We start from the raw sequence: 6,571 nt of genomic DNA on the forward strand, positions 1-6,571 counted from the left end.
TATTTATTTAATATTCGATCTACAGCTAACAAAGATAAAGTATGCTATATTCTATTATTTAATAAAATCAAAAATTGATTTATGATTTTTGTTGTTCAAAAATATGGCCAAAATATTAGAAAGGAAAACAAATTGTCCACCTTTTATATCGATACGAAAGTAAATAAATCATTATCCCATTATGTCAAAGCAAAAATCTTGTATGGGCCTTTTAATTTATTTTAATACTTGTGTTAAAAAAATGAGTTGTATACTTGTATGTGTGAAGTTATAATTTCTAGAAATGATGTCAAAAACTTAAAATCGTCTTTCTAAATAGTCATTTGACCGAGACCGTATTTATGGAACAACCATTTTTGCAAATTATCTAGAACTATATATGGTTTGAAACTAGTCCTTGTGCTTGGTTTCATCGTTGACACACCTTTCTACTTGCAAATTGATTTGTTCGCGTCTCAATAGTGAATTCGCGTCTCATCGTTGAAACACCTTTCTACTTGCTTACGTTGAAACACCTTTCTTACTCAATCAAAGTATGCAGCTGATATTATTACTTGAGCATACTTGTTATACTCTAAACCGGTGAGTACTCCACATGAGTTGTTCACAAAAGATGACCCATTATTTTCATATCCAACTCTCTGTCGTTCTATAGTTGGGATCTACAATATTTAACCATCACTAGACGTATGGACCATATTTGTCCTAAGCAGTAAATCATGTTAGCAAGTTTCTTCATGCCCCTTCAATCATGCATTATCAATCGGTTAAACGGATGTTACAAGATGCTAACGGGACTCTTTTGTTTGGGCTTAACTTCACTCATCCACATTGTAATAATTCTATAAATGTATAATGTATTGTAGAGTAGTTTGTAAAGCCAATATTTGTGACTTGCGATATCAAATTACGAAACCGTTAATTATATTATGGTCAAGAAAATAATTAAAACCGACGAGAAAACCGGACACGAAACGAGAGCTTCGATATACACGTTTAGCTTCAATGGTGAAGAGATCTTCTAGTTTACTTGTATTATGCTATAAATGGGACTTGTATTTCTATTTTAGCGTGTTGTATGATGTAAATCACCACCCAAGGGGAGCTCACCCTGGGTGGGTCGGTTTAGTTTAATGTTATTAATCTTTTATCGATCACGGAGTCGTTCACTATACTTATTATCTTTATATTTTTGTTCGATCGTTTGATTTACCGCACCCGTCTCGACACGTTTATCGAGAGCAAAACCGTTCGGTGGTCGTTTTGGGACCTACAATTGGTATCAGAGCGGGTTGAATCTTAAGATTTAACTTTGCTCTTGATATTCGGGTTCTATTTCCGCTATTACCCGAACCGAGACGTTAAAGACCTGTTGAAGTTTTGGAAATAAAGTTTGAAGATCTTGAAAATAAAGTGGGAAATAAGCGTGTTTGAAGCTATCTCCTTGAAGATCCGGGCATTCGGGGTCTACAAGTGCCTGATCCGGGCGTTTCGGGAACCGTTCCGCCATACGCCGAAAATCCGGCGACCCTACGGTTCTTCCCGGCGACAAGTTCAAGGTTGAAGATGTGTGATGTGTGAAAATGTATAATAATAATAAAGAACGAATCACAATTAAGCTTTAAATTTATAAAAACGAAAATCCTATAGAAACCACACAAAACCGGCAAGTGTACCGATCATAAATAGTATAGCATCAAGGAAGTCCGGATGTCGAACTCAAAGACACGTGAAAACGTTTATGATTAAGAAAACTCTAACCAAGACTTACCAAAATAATATTTATTTGATTTAATATTTAGAATTAATTAAACTACTTAACTTAATTAAATAAAAACTGTTAACAAAAAAATTTTAGAAAACTTTGATTTAAATTCAATATGTAAAAACGTCTACCTAGGAATGAATCATGTTGACAGAAATAACCAGACAATGGATTGAAAATACTCACGACACCGGTTATAAAAGATGACACAACCAAAACTTGTTTAAGAAAGTTAAATTACCTCTCAGTCTCTCTAACAAACTTTAACTTATTTTAGTTGATTTTAAAGAACAAACCGGAAAAACAATTATTAACGTGTTCAAATGTCGACCCTCCTCTCGGTCTCACCGACACACTATCCTAATGGAGACGAATACTACGCAACCAAGGATAGAGGAACAATTTAACTTAACCCAAATTAAACCAACTAATCGCACATAAACACTCAAACTCGAAAAGACAAAACCCGCTCTCGCGCGGTCTTAATTCTAACAAGTAAAAGCAACGAGACAATATTACTTCTTATCACCTCTCGGTCTCAAAGAAGGTGTATTTTAACAGATTTTAGATGATTATATTACCCACTTATCCCTACGGTTGCTGTTGGTGCATAGATGTCAGTAGTTCATATGTCTAATGTCTGTAATCGAGTCTGTAATATTGTTTATGTATTTGTTTGTTCAAAGCGAAGTTGTTGACAAGTTCGCCTAGGCGAACTTGTTGAACAAGCGAAGTTAAGGACAACTTCGCCTGAGGCGAAGTTGTCGTGTATTTATATAGGTTACGGTTACTGTTTAAGTAGTAGTTCGAGTTACGTGTAATTCAGTGAGTCAAGTGACGTGAGGTCGAGAGTCTGTAAGCATCACGTGTTGAGTTATTAATATAACGTGTGTTTGTTCGTATCGTATTCGTGTGTTCGTGTGTTTGTGTTCTACGTCCGTAACGATCTACACAGGGATTCCGCACCTGTGTATATCGGGATATCTCGTGTGATCTGTCCAGGGAACCTACAATTGGTATCAGAGCTTTTGCTCGATTGTGTGGTTCGGGATATTCACGCGGGTGTAGAATTCGTCCCGTTTCGACTTTTCGCGGGACAAGTTTTTGGTGTTTTTGCTCATTCTAGCCTCCTACCAGTGTGTTCAAGCCTTTAAACCGTCAAAAACGTCGTTAAAATCCGATTTTCAGATCTGCAGAAAGTTTAAGTTCGTCAGGCGAAGTTGCTGTTCATCAGGCGAAGTTGCCGTCAGGTTACGTAGGGTTTCAGCGAAGATATAAGGAGAAGCGAAGTTATTTACAACTTCTCCTACCTCCTCAACTTCGCCTAACTCAGCAAAGTTTTCTTCAAGTTCGCATACTTTCTAAGTTCGCTTACCCTTAGCGAAGTTATTCTCAACTTCGCCCAGTCACGCGAATTTAAGAAAGATCCTGCGAAGTTATTACTTAAGCGAAGTTATCCTTAACTTCGCCTACAGTACTGTTCAGAGGAAATTTTTTTAACTTCGCCTACTCAGAATTTTTCGGGTTTCTTAGTCTTCAAGAAGGATGTCGTCGATCAACATTTCGGAGCTTGTAAAGATGGAAGTTGAAGCGGGGTCAGCTACAAAGGCCCCAAGATTGCTGAAGGGGACCGATTTTGTCGCGTGGAAGGATCGGTTCATACAATACGTTAAGTACCAGGATGCGAAAATGTGGGTATGCATCCAAGATGGATATATTCCACCAGTCATGGAGTATGAGGGTCGAGACCAAATCAAGAAATACAGTAAAATGGAAGAGGAGGAGAAAAAGATGTATGAAGCCGAAAGCAAGGCTCATGCTGCAATCACAATGGCTCTTCCACAGGAGATCCTCCATACGTTCAGAAAGTATACATCAGCTAGAGAGCTTTGGGAAGCTCTTGAGAACAGATTTGAGGGGAATATAGGTATTCGGGCTTCAAAGATAAAGTTGCTCAAAACTCAATTTTCAGTCTTTAAGTACTTAAAGAACGAATCTCTTGATGATATTATCACTCGATATTATCATCTAATGACTGAATTGAGTAACTACTCCATTTCCTACCGAGAAGAAGAGATTGTGGAAAAGCTTCTCGATGCCCTCCCACCAAAATGGGAGATGTATACTGTGCTGATGAGGGAAGACAAGGACTTCCCTACTTATGATCTTGAAACCACTGTCAACAAGCTTAGAACTTTTGAGCTTAATATGGTAAGAAAAAAGAAACATCTATGGATCAGGTTCAAGATCCAGGCATCTACGGTGCTAAAGTAAACTCCAATTCAAGTTCAAAGACTGATTCTGCCGCATACTACTCGAAGAGCGAGTCGGGTGCCAAGTCTTCACAGGAGGGGCATGTGTCAGTAAACTCAAATGGGGATGTTTGCTTTGTAGCGGGTGGATCAAGTGGTACTCAACAGACAGCAAGCAAGAGTAGTGGATCTTCAAGTTCCTCAAGCAATAATTACTCTAAAATGCCAATGAGCGTCAAATCTGCTGAAGAGCAGTTTGGCCTCTATGCTTCGTTTATTGCTTCATATGAAAACTATATTCAAGGAAAGGTTGTTGATCCAGCGATGCTGGATGAAGACTATGACCAGATCGATGCTGATGATCTGGAGGAAATGGATTTACAATGGCAGATGGCCATGATAGTGAGGAGAGTGAAGAAGTTTATGAGAAAGACGGGGAGAAAGTTTGTTGGTGGCAGGCCAGGGTTCGACAAGTCTAAGGTGAGATGCTATAACTGTCAACAAAACGAGCACTTTGCCAAAGAGTGCAGAAACGAGCGAGTTGAACGTGGTCATGGCCGGTCTGCACAGCACACTGGGAATAGTAAGGAAATCAATGCCATGATGTCCAGAGAAGCAGGTGAATACAACTGGAACCTGCATTCGAATGAAACTAGTGAACAGGCAAATATGGCTAAGGTTGAGAATGAAGAATGTAAGAAGATTACCGGAGAAGAGAAAAGCTACTGGTAAGGAAAAAGTTTTCATGACAGATAACAAGGATCAACTCTCCGAGGTAAGTTCTAAATCTATTTGTACTAAATGTGAGAATTTGTCTGAGCAACTTGCTACCATAACTGATCAGTATGTTCGTTTAGATGCTGAATTTAAAACTCTTAAAGAAGATCATCACTTTATGAAAGCAAGAGAAAACAGTTACAAAGTTAAAATAAAAGCGTGTGAAAAAGATGTTAAAAGCTTAAAAACAAAACTTGCTGAAAAAATTGAAGTAATTGATCTAAGTTATGAGGTTTTAGAAGAAAAGACTAAACTGATTGCTGAACGAGAAAAGCAGATTGCTGACCACCAGGTGAAAGTGGTGGAACTGAACCGAAAACTTGAACAGTTCAGAAATTCCTCATCTATTCTTGATCACCTTGTTAGTGATCAAGGTACCTCTACAAAGAGGGGAGGAATTGGTTATCACGAGGTTCAACCACCTTATAACCACAATTACACTTTTAACCCTAGTGTTCAGAAATCTGTTGATTTTGAAGTTCCTCAGACAGTTCCAATCAAGGTTACGAGTAAAGAACCAAGTGTTAGTAGTGGCGAAACGAGTTCGCCTGTTTCAAGTGAGAAAATTTCTGTTACAAGTCCAGTCTCATCAGATTCGGATAAGTTGTCCGAATCGGGTAAGACAAAAGAGAAGGTAGTGTTACCCACTGGTGGAGAAAAAGATAAAACTTATAAAAAGAGTACTCCACTCAACCCGTACGTCCCACCTTATGTGAGACGAACAGCCGGTAACACAGCCTCAACATCCAAAACAACTTTTGAAAAGAAAATGGAGCATAGGTGTTGTTTTAGGTGTAATAAGTTAGGACATCTTGTTGCAGATTGCCCTCTGACGCCGAAATTCAGAGGCGTGAGGCCTATTAAAACTGAGCATAAGCCTAATGGTAATATTAATACTGCTAAAAATGAAAACCCTTCAAAGTTCCGAAATGTAACTAATTCAGGTTTTCGCAGAAACAAACCTCAGTTTAACAATGCTAATACCAAACCACAAGATATAATACTTTCAATATACATAGGTTTGGAAGGCCTCACACTCAATTTCCAAGGAGATTTCCTAATAGGACTGACAGGAATTATCCAGATGCTAACTTTGGAAAGCAGAAGTACGGGATGTATAGATCCAAGACCAATTGGTCTTGGGTCCCTAGATTCTAATCCTTTGCTTTATTGTGCACGAACAGTTGAACAGGGCTACCCACAGTCTTTGGATTGTAGATAGCGGCTGTTCCCGGCACATGACGGGTAACAAATACTTGTTGCACGACTTAAAACCTGTTCAGGGAGCGAGAGTTAGCTTTGCCGGTGAAAGTGGAGGCAGAATTACTGGAAGAGGAACGGTGTCCAATGGAAAAATGACTCTTGAGAATGTGAACTTTGTAGAAGAGTTGAAGCACAATCTGCTGAGTGTGTCGCAGATTTGTGACAAGGAGTACACTGTTCATTTCACGAAGAATGAGGCGATCGTGTTGAAGCCTGGTTTTCAGATACCAGACGAGTGGATAGTGATGATAGCAGACTTCAGTCGCAATTTCAACCTGTGAGGCAGAATACATGGCAGCATCCAACTGCTGCTCTCAGGTTCTTTGGATTCAACAACAGTTGCGCGACTATGGTCTGAATTTCTTACTTACTCCTATCTGCATTGATAACACAGCTGCTATCTCAGTAACTAACAATCCCGTGAAACATAGTAAAACTAAACACATTGACATACGTCATCATTTCATACGGGATTGTGCTGAGAAGAAACTGATAATGCTTGAAAATGTGGATA

This window comes from Bidens hawaiensis, unplaced genomic scaffold, assembly GCF_021521415.1.
Source record: "Bidens hawaiensis isolate Kalapana, Puna unplaced genomic scaffold, B.hawaiensis_p1.1 tig00031522_1, whole genome shotgun sequence".
Taxonomy (NCBI): Eukaryota; Viridiplantae; Streptophyta; class Magnoliopsida; order Asterales; family Asteraceae; genus Bidens; species Bidens hawaiensis.